The sequence below is a fragment of the Apium graveolens genome, chromosome 5 (assembly GCF_009905375.1).
Source record: "Apium graveolens cultivar Ventura chromosome 5, ASM990537v1, whole genome shotgun sequence".
NCBI lineage: Eukaryota > Viridiplantae > Streptophyta > Magnoliopsida > Apiales > Apiaceae > Apium > Apium graveolens.
In genome coordinates, this window is record NC_133651.1 from 302,282,922 (window position 1) to 302,302,738 (window position 19,817).

General features: G+C 35.5%; 1 non-coding gene across 1 annotated transcript; it reads right to left on the reverse strand.

Moving 5' to 3' along the window:
• Positions 1–18,043: 18,043 nt before the first annotated feature.
• LOC141662320 (small nucleolar RNA R71) lies at positions 18,044–18,150 on the reverse strand. Its single transcript, XR_012550441.1, has one exon. It is a non-coding gene; the product is annotated as a small nucleolar RNA R71 (small nucleolar RNA).
• Positions 18,151–19,817: the final 1,667 nt, after the last annotated feature.

Genomic DNA, 19,817 nt, shown 5'->3' on the forward strand with positions numbered 1-19,817 from the left:
GTGAAAAGTCACCAAGAAAGATTTATTTACTTTTCTAATGCATATTACTTATTACCAGCAATGCACTTGGGTCTTCCCTTCCACATATTTACTCTAGATCTCAAAGGAGTACCTGACTTTAATTTTCTTTTCTTTTCTTTTCTTCAGATAAGTGAGGCTTATCAGCATTTAGGTTTTCCTTAAGATTTACAGACATCAGAATTTGACAGATAAGAAGCAAGAATCTAGTTTGTGACTTAGTAATAAGATACACAAAGTAAATTTGACTAAGCTCAAAATCAGAATTTGCTTGTGTTAATGAATTTTCACATAAACAACTAATTCATACAAGGGATTTCTAGTATGTTAAAGATTACTAGGTCAGCATCTTGTACAGTAATCCCCATTGGATTGAATAGTCACAAAACATTCAAATCACTATCAGAGTATATAGATCCACATCAGATAAAAATCAGTATTTAATGTATTTCAATTTAAGCACAGATTACATAAAAAGACAATCTGTAAATAGTGATCATAAAGTTTGATGCATGAGAATAAAAACTAAGCAGATTTAGAGAAAGAACCTGAAACCATTCCAAGTTCATTTACCAGTCTTGTAAAAGTAGCTTCACATAATGGTTTTGTGAAGATATCTGCTAGTTGTTGATTAGTTGGAACAAAATGCAATTCCACTGTACTTTCCATCACATGTTCCCTTATGAAATGGTACGTAATGCTGATGTTCTTTGTCATTGAGTGTTGAACTGGATTACCTGTCATAGCAATAACACTTTGATTATCACAGTAAATAGGTATTTTAGAAAATTCTAACCCATAATCCAGTAACTGATTCTTCATCCAAAGAATCTGTGCACAACATCTTACTGCAACAATATATTCTGCTTCTGCAGTTGATGTGGAAAATGATTCCTGTTTCTTGCTAAACCAAGAAACTAATCTGCCTCCAAGAAATTGGCAGCTTCCACTAGTGCTTTTCCTGTCTATTTTGCATTCTGACTTCCAGTAAGTCCTGATTTCAGTAAATACTGATATGTCCTGTTTGTTAAGATCTGAAAACTAAACATGAATCATATTAGATAAGACATCTCAAATATATCTAACACTATCTCTTCTACTTAGGGCGCGCCCTAAGACCTTCCACAGATGAGGAACTAACTTAGAGAATTACTCAAATTCCCTTCTTCATGTAACACCAGGGTGCGCCTCCTTCACTAATGAGGGCACGCCTTGATTATCTAAAGTGTTTTAGCACTAATCTTCCTGTAAGCATAAGGGCGCGCCTCCCCATATTTGTAGGGCGCACTTTCTTCCTTCATGATAAAAATAGATGTCTTATCTTTTCCTTAATTTTAGACAACAATATCCCAATTCTGACCAATTGACCCGGTTTTGACCCGAACAATGTTTATACCAAATTTTGGGCATAACATTATTGTATTCAATTTAGATTTTAAAAAGTCTACTGAAATCTGACTATATTCAATTTGGATTTTTAAAAGTCCATCAAAATCTGATGGTATTCAAAAATCCGTGGACTTTTTTTTATTTGAAAAAATTGTGAATTTTAATGGATTTGCTAATTTTTTTTGCTAGTTCATTTTTAATCTTTTGAAATCTCTTTAAAATACGTGAGATTTTGAAGGATTTGTGGAAAATTTCACCGAATCAACAAGACTCTGCAAGATTTTCCATCAATTTCGTCAAAATCTACGAACAATTAAATTTAACGAAATTCTTCCAAAATTAATGAATTATTAAATCCTTTAAAATCTGAAATGAATATACCCCATTTAATATATTTCTGTCATATTAATATGACCATATATGCTTATAAATATCATATAATATCGACAAACATAATTTACATTCTATTTTATATAATAAAGTTTATAAAAAATAAAAAGTTTGTCTATTACAAAAATAACAAAATAAATAATAATGTATAACTAGAATAAAGTTTTCGACAAATATTTCGATACCACTATACATATTCTAAAATCCCACGATAATGGGAGGACGAGGTGCCTGCCTCACTTTCGTCACTTCCACCTTGAGTTTGACTGTCTCTATACTCATCCCACAACATCACAAGCACATCCTAAAAACAAATTATACACCAGGTTCAACAATTTTTAATTCAAATCTGTAAAACTATACCTTCATGCGTTGTGTCGTTGGTGTTCAGAAATCACTCTTATGGGTAGCTTCGAAAATGTATAATTAGCCCGTCCTTCTATTTCCCAAACTCGCTTCTGTTATGACATATTATAGCAATTTAAATTACATGTTTAAAAGAACCAATAAAAAAATATACTGGGACAAGAAGACAAAGGTTTATGACCCCCAATGAGACTATGTTGTGGTTGCACCTGCGACATAATGATAATAACAAACAATAGCTAAAATTATTTCAATTCAGGAAACATAAGTTATAATGTCTTTCTATGGGAGAAATACTTTCTGCAGCTAGTATATGTGACTAGAAAGTATAGTTAATGTCTTTTGATGGGAGAAATACTTTCTGCAGCTAGTATATGTGACTAGAAAGTATAGTCACAAAGCAGCTAGTAGAAGAATGTTGTGCAAGACATTCCTGTATCATAACAAGACTAAATCAAATTGACAACCCTACGAATTATTTGTATGATAATCTAAATTTTTATTTTGTATTATATTACTTGAGTGTGTAAAAATGTAAAAGATTAGACTGGAGTATTTTTCTGTAAATAGTCTCAAGTCTAAGAATAAACTCTAGAAGAAGATCAAGAAGATCATGCCTCAGAGAAATTGTGAAGAAGCTTGGACTTGAATAAATCTGTTTTAGGAAAAATATTCTAAGTCAAGATACCTACAAGTCACATATCAAGTCATATAGAGAAGTCATTCGAGAACTCCAGAATAACTTATCGAGAAGTCTAAAACAGTTTATAGAGAAGTCTCAAAGATATCGACAAGGCAAATGAAGACATGAAGATTGGAGATATCAACAAGTCAAATTATAATTAGAGATCTCAGAGATATCAACAAGTCAAAATACTTATAGAGATCTCAAAGAAATCGAAAAGTCATTTCTGCATTAGAGAACTCAGAGATATCGATAAGTCAAAATGAAGATATGAAGATTGGAGATATCGACAAGTCAACTCTCTCATTAGAGATTTCAGAGATATCGACAAGTTAAAGAGATATCGACAAGTCATTTCCACATGCAGAAGTTTGGAGACCTCGACAAGCCAAGTTCACTTATAGAGAACTCAGAGACCTCGACAAGTAAAAACACTTGTAGAAAACTAAGAGATCCGGATAAGCCATTATAATTATCGAGATGTCAGTTCTCTATAGAACAAACTGGAGATCTCGATATGAAGCTCAAAGTACAGAATGCAAACAAGTTAAATATTCAAGATTATCAATCAACAAATGATTAATCAGTTAGATTGAAAAGTCTACAAAAGCAGCTTAAAGAGTGCAAGATCAAAGGCCAAGATTAACTGACAAAGGAAAGTCACAGATTCAGAGGATTTGCAAAGATACACTAAGACAGAAATGGAAAGCTTTAGAGATAACTTAAATTAAGGTTTAGTACATTCTATTGCATGTTGTGTAAACCTGTGTTTACTAATATATAAAGTAAACACTGGTCCTTTGCTTTTAAATAGTATCAAACAGATCTAGAATTTCTTGTCTCTCAAGGAAGAAGCTGAGTTCTTTACTTACAAAGAACCCAGGATTTGTAGCAAGACACTAGCTTAATTTTAATATAAAATTAAGTGAGTTTTGAAATATTGTGTGCACTGTTTTATTTCAGTTAACACAGTATGGCTGCATTTCTAATCTGCTTTGTTAACCAAGCAACTAACATTAAATTTTTTAAAATATATCCAAAATACATTCACCCCCCTCTGTGTTGTATTCATTACCTAACAAGTGGTATCAGAGCAAAATCTGAAAGCAAACAGATTAAAGATCTTGAAAGAATGAATATAGAAGATTAGCAGTATAAAGATACCAGCCTTTGATAAGACTAACTACACATTATGGAAAAAGAAGATGATGTTATTTCTAAAAATGGCCAACCCATTATATGTTCAGATTCTCAAGAATGGTCCTTTCATTCCCATGGAAAGAGTTGATGAATATATAGAAGGAGACATGGTCATTCCAGCTCATTATGCCCCTAAAGATCCTTCAATATACACAGACATTGAAAAGGAAAATATTTCTCTTGATAGTGGTCTGCAATTAATTTTGATAGAGTCAATTGACAATGTCATATACAATAACATTGTCAATTGTGACATAACCAAACATATTTGGGAGAAAATAGAGATTCTGTGTGAAGGTACAGAGGAAGTTAGATCCAACCAAAGAAAAATACTGGTGTCTCAGTATGAGGGCTTCATGGCTAAACCTAAAGAAAGTATAACTGATATCTTTAAAAGATTCAGCAAGCTGATTAATGACTTGCAGCTTCATGAAAAATACTATGAAGCTGAGGAAGTTAACTTGAATTTTTTTCTCACCCTTCCTGACCATCTAGAATAAAAGATTTTAGCTATCAGAAAAGGGAGAGACTTGAGCAGAATGACACTGGAGGTTTTATATGGCATTCTGAAGACCTATAAACTGGAAATGATTCAAAGAAAATCTTTAAGAGCTGGTCAAGGGCACATTGTTGATGGAGCAAGTGCACTAGTTGTTAATGATAGCCAGTCATCTGATGATGAACTAGAAGTCCAGACTCTAGTTGCTTCAAGTAATGATCAAAAAAACAAGGAACCACAGAAGCAAGTTATTCTTGAACTTGAAGAGGATGAATTATATACCTTGGATGAACTGGATGAGTTAGATCAGTCCATGGCTTACTTAGAAAGGAAATTCTCTAACATTAGAGTAAAGAAGCCAAAGATCTTCAAAAACAAGTGACATACATTCAACAAGGACATCAACTAAAACACAAAGACACAATACAATTCTGGCAACAAAAATGGCTACAAAACAGGATCTGTTGACAGGTCAAAGATCAGGTGCTTCAATTGTGATGAATTGGGCCATTTTGCTACAGAATGCAGGAAGCCAAAGAAAGTGAAAAAAGGACAAGGCCTATCTTGAACTGGAAGCAAAGTATGAGACTCTTCTAAGAAAGCAACAGGGTAAAGTTTATATTGCAGAAGGAAAGAGTTATGATGATTCAGACAATGATGATGATGAGGAAGTAGAAAACTATGCACTCTTGGCCTTAGAGCAAGGAGAGTCATCCTCATAAAAAACAAAGGTACCAACTCTTACCACCATTAATTTAAATGAAAGTCAATATAAGGAAATTGTTGAGAAGATGAGCATATAAATGTTCCACATCCATACTAGCATGGTAGCAGCTACTGAGGAGGTCAATAGGTTATCAAAAGCTAATGAGAAACTTAAGAGTGAGAAATAAAAGTTTGATCTACTGCTTGTGGAGCTTGAGATAATCAAGCAAGAAAATGAATATCTAAAGAACAAGCTCAAGTGTGCTAGTGAAACTGAAGCTGTGTTAATAGAAAAGATAGAGAAGAATGAGGTGAAACTGAAGCCATTCAGGAATGCATCTCAGCTAGTTGGTCAGTATCATGAGAAGAACAAGTCATGTGCTAACATAGCTATTGGCTTGGATTATGATGCATTGAACATCAACAAAAAGGTTATAGGTGATAGGGGCAAAATAATTATAAATGAAGATGTCCCAGTTATGCTGAGAAAAGTGGATGCACCTTTGTTCAAAGCATGTGAAATAAATTTTAGTGAAGTTGAGTTGGTGATAAAGCAAGAACTTGCTGATGAAGATAATGAGAAGAAATGCACAGAAACAACTCCAACTCCTAAAGCTGAGAAGAAGCCCATGGTGAATTAAACTCCCAAGAAACCAATCAAGGAAGTTAAAACTGAGAATGCAGGAAAGAAAAAGAAATACAAAAATGGGAAGGTTGGAATAAACAAAAGCAACAACTTTGCATTTGTTGCAGATGCTCTTAGGAAACAATGTCAAAAATATGGCTCTACAAATCACCTAACTCACCTTTGTAAAAAGACTGTTAGTGAGCCAAGATTGGGAGCATGCAAGTACAATGAAGCAAAAGCTAATGACCCTTATTCATTCTGTGACAAGTTTGATTGCATACCTTGTAACATGAAAGTAATGACAAGTTGCCACAAGCTGAGAGTAGATCTTAAGGAAGTTAATATTGAGTCCTTATCTATTGAGTCCACATTAGTCAATGAACTCCATTCTTTCTGAATCATCAAACTCTACTTCTATCAAATCTGTTAACAAGAAGAAAGAACCCAACACTGCTTGGGTTTCTAAACACACTTAATCCTCATTGTGTGCTGGGAAAAGTGAAGAAAGTCATATGGATCATAGACAGTGGATGCTCAAGACATATGACAGGTGATATGGCCTTGCTATCACAATTTGAGGAGATGGCAGGCCCATTGGTGACTTTTAGAGACAACAACAAATGTTTCACAATGGGATATGGCAAAATAATTTTTGGAAATATTGTCATTAAAGATGTAGTACTGGTAGTTGGTCTTGAGGTGAATCTCCTGAGTGTCATCCAATTTACTGATAGAGGATTCAATGTTTTATTTGACAAAAGGAGAATGCCTAATTATCAGCAAAAAGATTGGTGAAACTTCTTTTAAAGGAGCAAGGAAAGGAAGCTTATTTGTTGTAGATATGGACTCAGCAAATGTGGATGGAATTTGTCTTCTACACCAAGGCATCTGAAGAACAAAGTAAGATGTGGCATAAAAAGCTCTCTCACTTGAATTACAAAGCAATCAACACTCTAGTAAAAAAGGAGTTAGTGAGAGACATGTCAAATCTGGAGTTTGCTCAAAATGAGGTCTGTGAGGCTTGTCAAAAATGAAAAATGAAGAAATCAAGTTACAAGAATAAAACTGTTAGTTCCATAAGTGCACCTTTGCAACTTATTCACATGAACTTATTTGGACCAGTTAATGTCTTATCAATTTCAAGAAAGAAATATGTACTTGTGATGGTGGATGACTACTCAAGATACATATGGGTAGAATTTATGCACTCTAAATATGAAATTCCATACATCATAATTGAAAATATCAAGAAGATTGAGAAACAGGCTGAAGATCAGAACTGTGTGAAAAGATTAAGGAGTGAAAATGACACATAATTCAGAAATACAACTTTAATTCTTAGAAGCTAGGACACCTCAACATAATGGTGTTGTTGAAAGGAAAAATAGAATATTAGTGGAGGCTGCTGAAACAATACTGCAAGATGCCAAATTTCCAACAATTTTTTCGGAAGCAGTTGTCAATATTGTATGATACACTCAAAACATATATCTCATCAACAAAAATCTTGGAAAATTACCTTACTCAATATTATCTAAAAGAAAGCCTACTGTGAAGTATCTTCATGTATTTGGAAGCAAGTGTTATGTTTTGAAAGACAACTCTGGATATGTGGAAAAATTTGACTCTAAAGTTTTTGAAGCAATTTTTCTGGGATATTCATTGGAGAGAACTGCCTACAAAGTCTATGTGCTTGAACAAAAGAAAATTATGGAAATCACAGATATAACTTTTGATGATGACAACTGTTCAGGCTTGGAATGCCTTGATGAAAATGAAGCTGAGACTCTGAAATTTGAAAATCTCAACATTGATAGTGATTTTGAGGATGAAGCTGAAGTCAACACAAATCACAGAATGAATGAAGAGTCAACTGAACAAGTGAACCATGAAAATGGAAGCTCATCTCAAACACTTGAACTTGATAGCACAAACTCAGGGGGAGAAAGAGGAGAAAGTTTTGCAAGTCATGCCAATGGTGAAGAAAATGCAGAAAATTCAAGTCAACAAACTCACACCAGAAAATGGGATAAAAGTCACACAAGAGAAGAAATTATTGGTGATCCAACTGTTGGAGTGAGGACTAGAAGTGTAACTGCGAATGAATGTCTTCATGCATGTTTTCTTTCATAAGTTGAGCCCAAAAAAACTGAGGAAGCTTTACTTGATCCTGATTGGAAATCTGCTATGCAAGAGGAGATAAATCAGTTTGAAAGAAACAAAGTTTGGGAGTTAGTTCATGCATCAAATAATAGAAGTGTGATTGGAACAAAGTGGGTGTATAGGAACAAAATGGATGAAAATTGAATTGTCACCAGAAACAAAGCAAGGTTTGTTGCAAAAGGCTACTCACTGTAGGAAGGAATTGACTATGATGGAAATTATGCTCTAGTTGCAAGACTTGAAGCAATAAGGATCTTTCTTGCATTTGATGCACACTCAAATTTCAAGGTGTATCAAATGGATATAAAGAGTGCAATCCTTAATGGTGAGTTGGAAGAAGAAGTTTATGTGCAACAGCCACCTGGCTTTGAGGATCCAGAATTTCCAGATTTTATGTATAAGCTACTCAAGGCTCTCTATGAACTAAAATAAGCACCTAGAGCTTGGTATGTCACACTGTCCAAATTTTTGCTTAAACATGGATTCACTAGAGGTACAATTGACAAGACTCTCTTCTACAAGCAGCATGGTGATGATAGGATCCTAGTTCAGATATATGTGGATGATATCATCTTTGGTTCTGCTAATGAAAAGCTATGTCAAAGATTCTCTAAGCTTATGTAGAGTGAATATGAAATGAGTATGATGGGAGAACTAAGTTACTATTTTGGACTTCAAGTCAGTCAAAGATGTGATGGGATCTTCATTAGCCAAACTAAGTATGTCAAGGATTTATTGAAGATGTTTGGCATGGTTGATTGTTCACCTGCATCTACACCTATGTCTACAGCTACTAAGTTGGATGAAGATAAGAAAGGAAAAAGTGTAGATATTTCAGGTTATAGAGGAATGATTGGATCTTTGCTGTATTTAACTGCTAATAGACCAGATATTATGTTTGCAACATGTCTGTGTGCAAGATTTTAATCCAATCCAAAGGAATCACATTTGATGGATGTGAAGAGAATTTTCAAATACTTGAAGGGGACTCTCAACTTGGGATTATGGTATCCTAAGGGAACATATTTTAAAGCTGTTTGATACACAAATACAGATTTTGCTGGATGCAGGATTGACAACAAGAGCACTAGTAGAAGCTGTCAGTTTCTTGGACAAAGACTTGTATCCTGGTATAGCAAGAAATAACAATCTGTGTCAACTTCCATAACTGAGGCTGAATACATAGCTGTTGTAAGTTATTGTGCTCAAGTGCTTTGGATTAGAAATCAGCTAATGGATTATGGCCTAGTGTTACACAAAATTCTAGTTAGAGAACATTGATATAAGGTACCATTTTATTAGAGAACATGCTTCAAATAGTACCATTGAGCTCATTTTTGTTCCAACAGAAAAACAGTTAGCTGTCATTTTTACTAAACCTTTGGATGAAACAACTTTCACTAGACTTGTAGGTGAAATTAGAATATTAAATTCATCATCCTAAAGGCAAGAACTCAGCTAAAGTGTTGCTGCTGATTGATTTCTAATAAATCAAAATTAATTTAATTTAATTAGAAATTAACTGAAATTTGAGTTATAAATATTTCAGAAATCTTTGTATATTTATTTTTTAAAATTCAAAATTTAGCTTGGAATTTTTCAATTTTAAGAAAACGGTCTAAATGTTAATTTACATTTTCAATATGTAAAATTAGCACAAGGCAGAATCAAATAAATCAAAAGTATATAGAGAATTGAGTTCTCGATAAGTTTGATTGACTTCTCGACAAGTCATTTTGAGACTTCTCGAGTGAGTCCTCGATAAGTCATTTTTCTGACTTATCGAAGGACTTCTCGACAAGCCTTATTAAGACTTCTCGATAAGTCATTGTAGAGATCTCGATTAGTGTTAACTCATAAAGTTCTCTACAAGTATAAATTTTAGACTTATCAATAACTCAGAACTGAGATTATTTAATTTAATAAATTATTTTGTGAAATACTTTTGACAAAATCAGTCTGATTTTATTTTAATTTATTCAAATAAAAATTGGAAACAATTCATTCTATTCAGGACAAATTTGGTATTTATTTGACATCTCGACAAGTCAATGTATAGTTCTCGATAAGAGTCAGGAAAATGACATATCGATATGTATCTATTCTCTCAATGCGACTTCTCGATAAGCAAATTCCAAACGTCCATTTTTAGTTCTCGATAAGTCATTTACCTTTTACTTTAAATACCCAGACATCTCGACATACACCTCTTTACGCTTTTGAAATCTCTAAGTGACTTAATTTTTCCAGTTCTCAACCCCTCTCTCTCGTTTTAAACTCTTTCTCTCTAATTTTTCTTACGCACTCAAATTTACTCCTCTAAAATGGCACTAAACAATGTTAGAGCTGTAATCCCCAAGAATGGAACCAACTATCTCGCTTTTACATATGCTAATCAAGCTCCTGACAGTTTCAAGGGGTTTGTTAAGTTTTTGTCTGAATCTTATCTTGTAGGAGTTCTAAATGCCAATCCCATCCTTTACATGGATGTTTTGCATGAATTTATGGATAACAGCTGTAGTGAGAATAGTTGTGCATGATAAATTTTTGTATCTATTATGGTGAACTGCTCTATTGGAGGCCAACATATGGAGTTTAATGAACAAGATGTGAATCAAGCTTTGGGCATTCCAACTGAACAAATGGTGGAGGTTCCAACATAGGATGAGCTAGCTGAGTTCATGGACTTCATCAACTATGGTGGAAGAATCAACCTAGCAAGTCTGAACAGGAAGAACATAAGAAAGGAATGTTATTTCTTGTTTGATTCTATTTTGAGGGCCTTCACTTGCAGAAAGACAGGATATGACAACATATCAAGTGTGGTCCAGAAGCTGGTGTTCTCCATAGCTCACAACAGACACTTGAATGTTGTTGTATTGATCCTAGAGGGGGTTAGCACCAGGATCACAATGCCCCTATCTACAAGAGGTAAGTAAATATTTTTCCCTAGGTTTATCAATCTAGTTTAACTCATAAAGTTCCAAACATTCATTTACTTAATGGTATAGATAGGACAAAGATAGGCAATTGTAAGCAAGTGTCCAAAATTTTATTTGGATCACTTACTACAAAGAAAAAGGTAACTGTAAGTCTCAAAATCACTCTATTTATGTTGGAGAGATTTAGGACTTACCCTTACTCCATTGCCTGATATGAGATCTAATATTGAACCTAGTACAGTAATGGCTCCTATACCTATGGAAGTACAAACACAGGAACACCAACAGGGGCCTTCCCAAGCCAAGACCCTTCCTTCTATACCACTAGAAGCTAGGGAACCAACCACTTCATTCTCTCAAAAGGTTGAAGTGAGTAAAAAGAAGAGAAAGCAGGCACCCTTAGCTGTAATAAATGAGAGTGGTGAGGACCAAACTGAACAAGAGTCACCCTTGGTCAAGAAAATAAAGAAGGTAAAACAAACTGAGCTGACCACTCAAACCACCTCTGTATCCTCCCAAAATGATGTAGTTGTAAAACAGGGACTTAAACAGACTCTAGAGGCATCCTCTCGACAAGGTGTCTGTAATATCCCGTAATTTTTAGAATTAGATTATTAATTGAATAATAGAATAAAAAAGATTAAAATTAGATAAGGACTAGGATTTAAAATTGAATTAGACTAAAGGGCCTAAAATTTGGATCCAATTCTAATATGGATAACTTGTAGGTTAAGATATGGGGTTTTGTATCGTTATAAATACACCATATTCGTCTTTCTCGTTTTTTATATAAGAATTCGTAGGGCTCTTCTCAGCAAAAATCAGCAGTCTTGTAAAATTCGTAGAAAATTCATAGTAAGTCAGAATTCAGTGATTTTGGACTTTTCAGAGAGGTCTTTTCGTTATCTTCAACTTTCGTGTTTCGTGTTTTTCAAGATAACGTCGTTTAGAGGGTCAAAAAAGCTATATTCAGATCTGGTCAGGCTTTGGGGTAAGTATTTTTTTGACTTGCTTTTATATTCGGAAAAGTTTTGATACTCTGATTTTCGAATTTCGTATAAGATAAAAGAATTCTGTTTCGAACTGTATAAGAAATAAGATACGAGAATCTTTTGAAACCCAGTCTCTACGTTTTCGAACCCGTTCGTAATTTACGCTATAGTTCCGGAACTAGTCTTAGATACCCTTAGTAGGCGCACGCGTGTGCAACTTTAGATACCTATTAAGGGCGCGTAATTATTGAACTTTAGATGCCGACCACTGGCAAAGTGTGGTATAAAGAATAAGAATAAGAATTAGATGCCGGCTACTGGCAAAGTGTGGCCGTAGATCAAGACTGTGGTATTTATAAGAATTATCGTTTCGTTCTGTTTTATTCTGCTCAGATCTGTTATAAAATCTGTACTGTTATAAATTCTGCTCTGTTCTGTTTTAAATTCTGAATTTTAAAATATAAAACTTTGGGTTGGATTTATTTTAGAATTTGTTTTTACAAAATTATTATCGTTTTGAGAAAATTTGTTTTATTAAAAACACCCATTGTTTTCCGGTTAAATAGTTAGTCAATTTGTACTTGCTGGGCTTTGTAGCTCACCCCTTTTATATTTCAGGTTTCGTATAAGATTCGAGTTGGAAATCATTGGAGTTAGAGGACTTAGAATTGGAGTAGATTGACCTTTGGGCTTCCGCTTTTAGCTGCGCTTTTGTAATAGTGACCTCTGTAATAGACTTTTTAATCAAGAAATTGTATTTGCTTTTAGTTTCGATTTAGAATTTAATAGTCCGGAAGTGCGGGTTGTTACAGTTGGTATCCAGAGCAGGCTGTCTTTCGGAGTGTATTAGGTATGAGACTAGTACATTCCCTAGGATTCGATCTTGTAGACCATAGTTTGACCTTTGGTAGATCATGGGGTAGATGGGGTAGATGTGTCTCGAACTTTAGGATTGTTGGGAATTTGGGGACCAAATTCTTTTTAAGGAGGGTAGTATGTAATATCCCGTAATTTTTAGAATTAGATTATTAATTGAATAATAGAATAAAAAAGATTAAAATTAGATAAGGACTAGGATTTAAAATTGAATTAGACTAAAGGGCCTAAAATTTGGATCCAATTCTAATATGGATAACTTGTAGGTTAAGATATGGGGTTTTGTATCGTTATAAATACACCATATTCGTCTTTCTCATTTTTTATATAAGAATTCGTAGGGCTCTTCTCAGCAAAAATCAGCAGTCTTGTAAAATTCGTAGAAAATTCATAGTAAGTCAGAATTCAGTGATTTTGGACTTTTCAGAGAGGTCTTTTCGTTATCTTCAACTTTCGTGTTTCGTGTTTTTCAAGATAACGTCGTTTAGAGGGTCAAAAAAGCTATATTCAGATCTAGTCAGGCTTTGGGGTAAGTATTTTTTGACTTGCTTTTATATTCGGAAAAGTTTTGATACTCTGATTTTCGAATTTCGTATAAGATAAAAGAATTCTGTTTCGAACTGTATAAGAAATAAGATACGAGAATCTTTTGAAACCCAGTCTCTACGTTTTCGAACCCGTTCGTAATTTACGCTATAGTTCCGGAACTAGTCTTAGATACCCTTAGTAGGCGCACGCGTGTGCAACTTTAGATACCTATTAAGGGCGCGTAATTATTGAACTTTAGATGCCGACCACTGGCAAAGTGTGGTATAAAGAATAAGAATAAGAATTAGATGCCGGCTACTGGCAAAGTGTGGCCGTAGATCAAGACTGTGGTATTTATAAGAATTATCGTTTCGTTCTGTTTTATTCTGCTCAAATCTGTTATAAAATCTGTACTGTTATAAATTCTGCTCTGTTCTGTTTTAAATTCTGAATTTTAAAATATAAAACTTTGGGTTGGATTTATTTTAGAATTTGTTTTTACAAAATTATTATCGTTTTGAGAAAATTTGTTTTATTAAAAACACCCATTGTTTTCCGGTTAAATAGTTAGTCAATTTGTACTTGCTGGGCTTTGTAGCTCACCCCTTTTATATTTCAGGTTTCGTATAAGATTCGAGTTGGAAATCATTGGAGTTAGAGGACTTAAAATTGGAGTAGATTGACCTTTGGGCTTCCGCTTTTAGCTGCGCTTTTGTAATAGTGACCTCTGTAATAGACTTTTTAATCAAGAAATTGTATTTGCTTTTAGTTTCGATTTAGAATTTAATAGTCCGGAAGTGCGGGTTGTTACAGTGTCTCTATTGAACAAAGCATCCACCCAAATGCACCTTGTAAAGAGTCTGCACAAACACTTGAACAAATTCAAGTGTATGAAAAGAAAAATAAGGATGGCACACACAAAGAGAGAACATCTTTTTAAGCTCCCTCATTCATTCAGGGGGAGCTGCCAACACTCAACTCTGAAATTCAAACTCTAATCTCTCAAATTTCTTCTTCATACAATAAAGCACTTGAACCTGATTCTCAAGTGTTGCCAACTTCATGTGACGGTTCACGAAACTGTGCTCACCACCCAGGAACCAAATTTAGTTGGTGAGAGGCTACATGTTGGGGTAGACCTTGATGACACAAACACAAACACATGGGTTTTATTAGTTTTTACTGAAGACCCTATGGTAGTTTCCAATGCACCTTCATGTGCAAATCAACCTTCACAGGTTGTAAGGTTTGAGGGTAGTACTCCTGTGGGGAATCTATCTAAATACTCTCCAATTCAATTGGAGGTTCCTGTTGGAGGAACAACTCCCCTCAAAACCCTAGTTGAGATCACAGTCACAATTGAAGCTAGGAGTTGAATTGACAATGATCCTGCTACGGGGGAGGAAAGTACATCACTTTACAGTATTTTAAAAGAAACATAAGGGTTTGAGACTAGGTACATGACAGTAACCTAGTTAACTTCCCTCCAATTCTAATGGAGGTTCCCACCACAAGTGAAGAACAACAAACTGCCAGAACCACAGTTCAACCTGTGAGTCAAACTGTGACATCTGTCACATGTGGTTCTATTGAAGATCAACCTTCCACCTCACAACCTCCAGCTATTCCTTCAACATCCAACCCTTCACACCAACCATCTCACCCAATCCAACAGTGGTTATAAAATGCTTAATCCCAACCAACCATATTAGATGACCTTCTAGTTGATCAACTTTCAGGCCTTGCAAACATCACACAACATCTACTCACTACAAATATGACAAATCAGGACTATCAGACAATTCTGCTCACTTATAATGAATATGTTAACAAGCAAAAGCAGAAGATAGTGAATGAAGCTGAGCAGGATGGCAATGTGGATGCTTGGATTTCTAAAGACTTTACATTGGAGATGGATCAGGTCTTGGAAAGATTCAGAGAGGAATATGTCACAATGTTGGGGAGTAATGCCAAGGTCCTCACTCCACAAGAAGTGTATGATGCAGTCAATGAAGTCTACAAGGCTCAAATCAAAGCTTTTCACCTCTTTGGTAAAGCACTACAAATGACTTTGACTGGTCATCAAGATAAGATCAGAAAGATGGTGAGGGAGAAGATGGATGAGATTATCCCTTCACTAGTTCAGATCAAATCAAAATTCCAGAATTTTGCAGAACATATGGTAAGATTTGATCTCACTTTAGTAGATACAAATGTCAAAAATCTAAGGCAATCTTTTGTTGCTTTGCATGAGGTGGTTCAACAAAGTACTGTAAATTCAAATGATACCAAATTCAAGTTGAATCAACTTCATCAAAGTAGATATAAGCCTTCAACACTTTTGATGAAAGGCATAAAGGAAGCTGTGCAAGCCACTTTTGGCACCTCTCTCACTTCAGGCTCTTAACAACCCGTCTCTACATCAACCAACTTGCAGATCCAAGCTCTCCAAACTCAAGTCTCTACTATGTAATTAGCTAATGAGTCTTTGACAAATCAAGTATCACAAATCACAACAATGGTGGCAAGTCAACAGGATGATATCCAAATCTTGGTGGTGTTAAATGGCATTTATATCCACTTAGAATGCTCTATAAGGCTTGGATTGATGCTTTGTACTCAAGTTATTTTTGTTTTTGATGCATTTTGTAGTGTTTTTGCATTTCAGGCATATAACATGGATAAAGGAGATCTAGCATTATTTTGGTGCTAAATTGGTGTTAGGAATGTGTCCAGGAAGTAAACTCGTGGATCGCCATCTCAAACCAGCAAGAAAAACAGAAATTAGAACTTTTTCTAGAAGGTCAACGCACCCGCGCTGTGATAGCGTGCGCCCGCGCCGGGTGAACAAAATGTCGGCGCCCGCGCTAGTGAAGCGCGTAGCCACGCCAATTCAGGTTTCAAGAATCATATTTTGAATAGAAGATTATTTTATGGACTTCACTACTGATTAGGGCTGCTATATAATGATAACTTAAGATCGTTTTTCAAAACAAGACGTACTAGAGCTTAAGGAGAAGACGTAAGAAGACCGTATAACACATTTCAACCAAGGCGAAGAGGATCTAGTTTATTCTAGTGATTCTTTATTTTAAGTTATAATATTGGATGCTAGTTTTCTTATTTGTTGAACCTAATACTCTTGTTTAACATACTTGGTTTATTATCGTATTTATAAAGACTTAGTTTATTATACCATGCTTTCATCGGAACCCACGATTTGATGAGTTCGGTTATGGGCTAATCGTTATCGTGGGGTCTAGCAGATTTACTTATGGATTTCTTTAGTTAATTTGTTTCGATACCTTAGTGTGTGGTGATTGTATGATATCCTAGTATTTGTTGTGCTTATTCGTCTTATGAGCATCGCGAACTTGTAAGATAGCATGTTAATCTCTTATGAAGTGACTGTGAATTTAGAGGTTTAGAACTTGCCATGCTAGCATAGGTTCATGTATTCGATATACATGATTCGTAGGTAATTTTAACCATTTTACTTGCCCTATGTAATCATGATAGATAACTTGCACATTAAACCATTATATTGTCAAATTCTATAGACAAATAGGGTGTCAATATAATTGGTGTCTATTCAGCTTTGATCTTTTCTGTGTATGTCTAGTAGTAGGGTATTCGTACAACGAAAGTTGGCGTTTACTAGTTTCGTGTTATCTGATTAGTATCATCACCATTTCATGCTAAGGTTAAGAACAAAAAGGCTATTGAATGAAGTAGTAATGAAGTTAGAATCCCATGTTTGTGTTATATAAGTAAATCAACCTTTTAATTCTCATAGTTAATTGCATGTTAGTTAATAATCTTAGTTATAAACAATCTCAATTTATTATTCGTCTTAGCATTGAATAATAACCATACCATTGTTGCATAAGTGCATTAATTGAAATTAACCTAAACCAATCTATGTGGAAACGAACTAGAATTTATTCTATATTACTTGCAATCGCGTATACTTGCTTGAATATTAGCGCGTGTTTTCATCCTCATAAGTTTTTGGCGCCGCTGCCGGGGACTCGGTGTTAATTTTTAGTTTATGTTTTTATCATCGGTGGTCGTTAAAGTTCATTGACTCGGACATTGTTACTTACTTATTTTCTTGTCATATTTTAGGTACTCTAGCGAGCGTGTATGCATACGCATTCTCGGTCTCGTAAGAAAACACTGGATCAAGCTGAGGAAGAAGTTGTAGTAGCTAAGGAAGTTTTTGAAGAAGTTCTTGTCGAGGAGAAAGTTGAAGAAGAAGCTCTTATTGCAATGGGAGAACCAGAAGCGAATACGAAGGCTTTGATGGATTACTCTCAGCCGAAGATTAATGATATTCAGTCTAGATTTGTCTGACCAGCCATTGCGGCTAACAACTTTGAGATCAAGTCGAGTACGATTCTGATGATACATAACACATTTCAGTTTGGGGGTTTCCCGACAGAAGACCCCAACATGCACATCAGAGATTTCATCGAGATCTGTGACACTTTTAAGTTCAATGGAGTTTCTGAAGATGCTATTAAAATGAGATTTTTCCCATTCTCTCTGCGGGATAAAGCTAAGTGTTGGTTACATTCTCTACCACCAGCGTCTATCACCAAATGGGAGGATCTTGCTCAAAAGTTCCTAAATAAATTCTTTTCTATGGTGAAGACTGCTGCAATCAGAAACACACTTACTCAATGTGCTCAGCAATCTGGAGAATCTTTATGTGAGGCTTGGGATCGCTACAAAGAGATGCTTAGAAAGTGTCCTCACCATGGGATGCCTAACTGGATGATCATTAACTGCTTTTATAATGGATTGGGTGCTACTTCTAGACCCATGCTTGATGCAACATCAGGAGGAGCCTTATGGGCTAAAATCTATGATGAATCTTATGAATTGATTGACCTGATGGCTGCCAATGAATACCAGAATCCAACTCAGACACTACATCATGGCAAGGTAGCCGGAATTCTGGAGGTGGATGCAGCTACTGCTATAGCTGCTCAGCTTAAGGCTTTGACGATAAAGGTGGATTCTTAGGCTAATTATGGATTGAATCAAATCACTAGTATTTGTGAGCTTTGTGCTGGTGCACATGAGACGGAGCATTGTGTTATTTCTAGTGAATTAACTCAGTTCGTGAGAAACTTTTAGAGGTCGTAGCAACCAGCTCCAGCCACCTATCATCCCAACAACCGCAACCATCCTAACTTCAGCTGGAGCAATACTCAGAATGCGATGCAACAGCCTTATCAGCCGTATACTGCAAAGCAATACAACCCTCCTGGTTTTCAGCAACCGCAATATACACCAAGACAACAACTCCAACTACAAAAATCTAATGAAAAATCTGAATTGGAGGAGATGAGGCTCATGTGCAAGAGCCAAGCGGTTTCTATCAAGACCTTGGAGAATCAAGAGAAAATTTCCGATGCTTTGCTAAATCGACAACCTGGTACACTTCCTAATGACACTGAAGTGCCAGGAAAGAAGGAAGCAAAATAGAAGGTTAAGGCAATTATATTACGGTCTGGGAAAGTTGCAAATCCTGAAAAAACTCAAGTTTCGAAAGATGAAGCTGTGGTGGAGGAATAAGTGCAGAAGGAAGCAGAAGTGGAACCAAGGAAGACTACTGTGGAACACACTCCTCCTGAGGGTAATACAGGGGAGAAACAGATCTACCCTCCACCTCCTTTTCCTAAAAGGCTGCAGAAGAAAAAGCTGCATAAGCAGTTTGAGAAGTTTCTGGAGGTGTTCAAGAAACTTCATATTAATATACCTTTCGCTGAATCTCTTGAACAGATTCCTAGTTATGCGAAGTTTATGAAAGGTATTCTCTCTCGAAAAGTGAAGCTTGATGACTTAGAGACAGTTTCTCTTACGGAGAAATGCAGTGTTGTGCTGCAACAAAAGTTGCCTTCAAAGCTTAAAGATCCTGGAAGCTTCACAATTCCTTGCACTATTGGAAACTTGTCGTTTGACAAGTGTTTGTGTAATTTGGGAGCTAGCATCAATCTGATGCCCTTGTCTATCTTCAAAAAGTTGGACTTACCTAATCCAAAGCCTACTTATATGACCTTGCAGTTGGCCGATCGTTCTATTACATATTCAGGAGGCATTGTGGAGGATGTCTTGGTGAAGGTGGACAAACTCATCTTTCCTGCTGATTTTGTAATTCTTGATTTCGAGGAGGATAAGAAGATTTCCATAATCTTGGGAAGACCTTTCTTGGCCGCTGGCCGAACCTTGATAGATGTGCAGAAGGGTGAGCTCACTCTGCGAGTGTTGGATCAGGATGTGACGTTCAATGTTTTCAATGCCATGAAATTCCCTACGGATAATGAGGAGTGCTTAAAAGTGGAGTTGGTCGATTATGTGGTTACTTCAGAACTTGATCAAATGCTAAGGTCTGATGCCTTAGAGAAGGCCTTGTTGGGGAATTCAG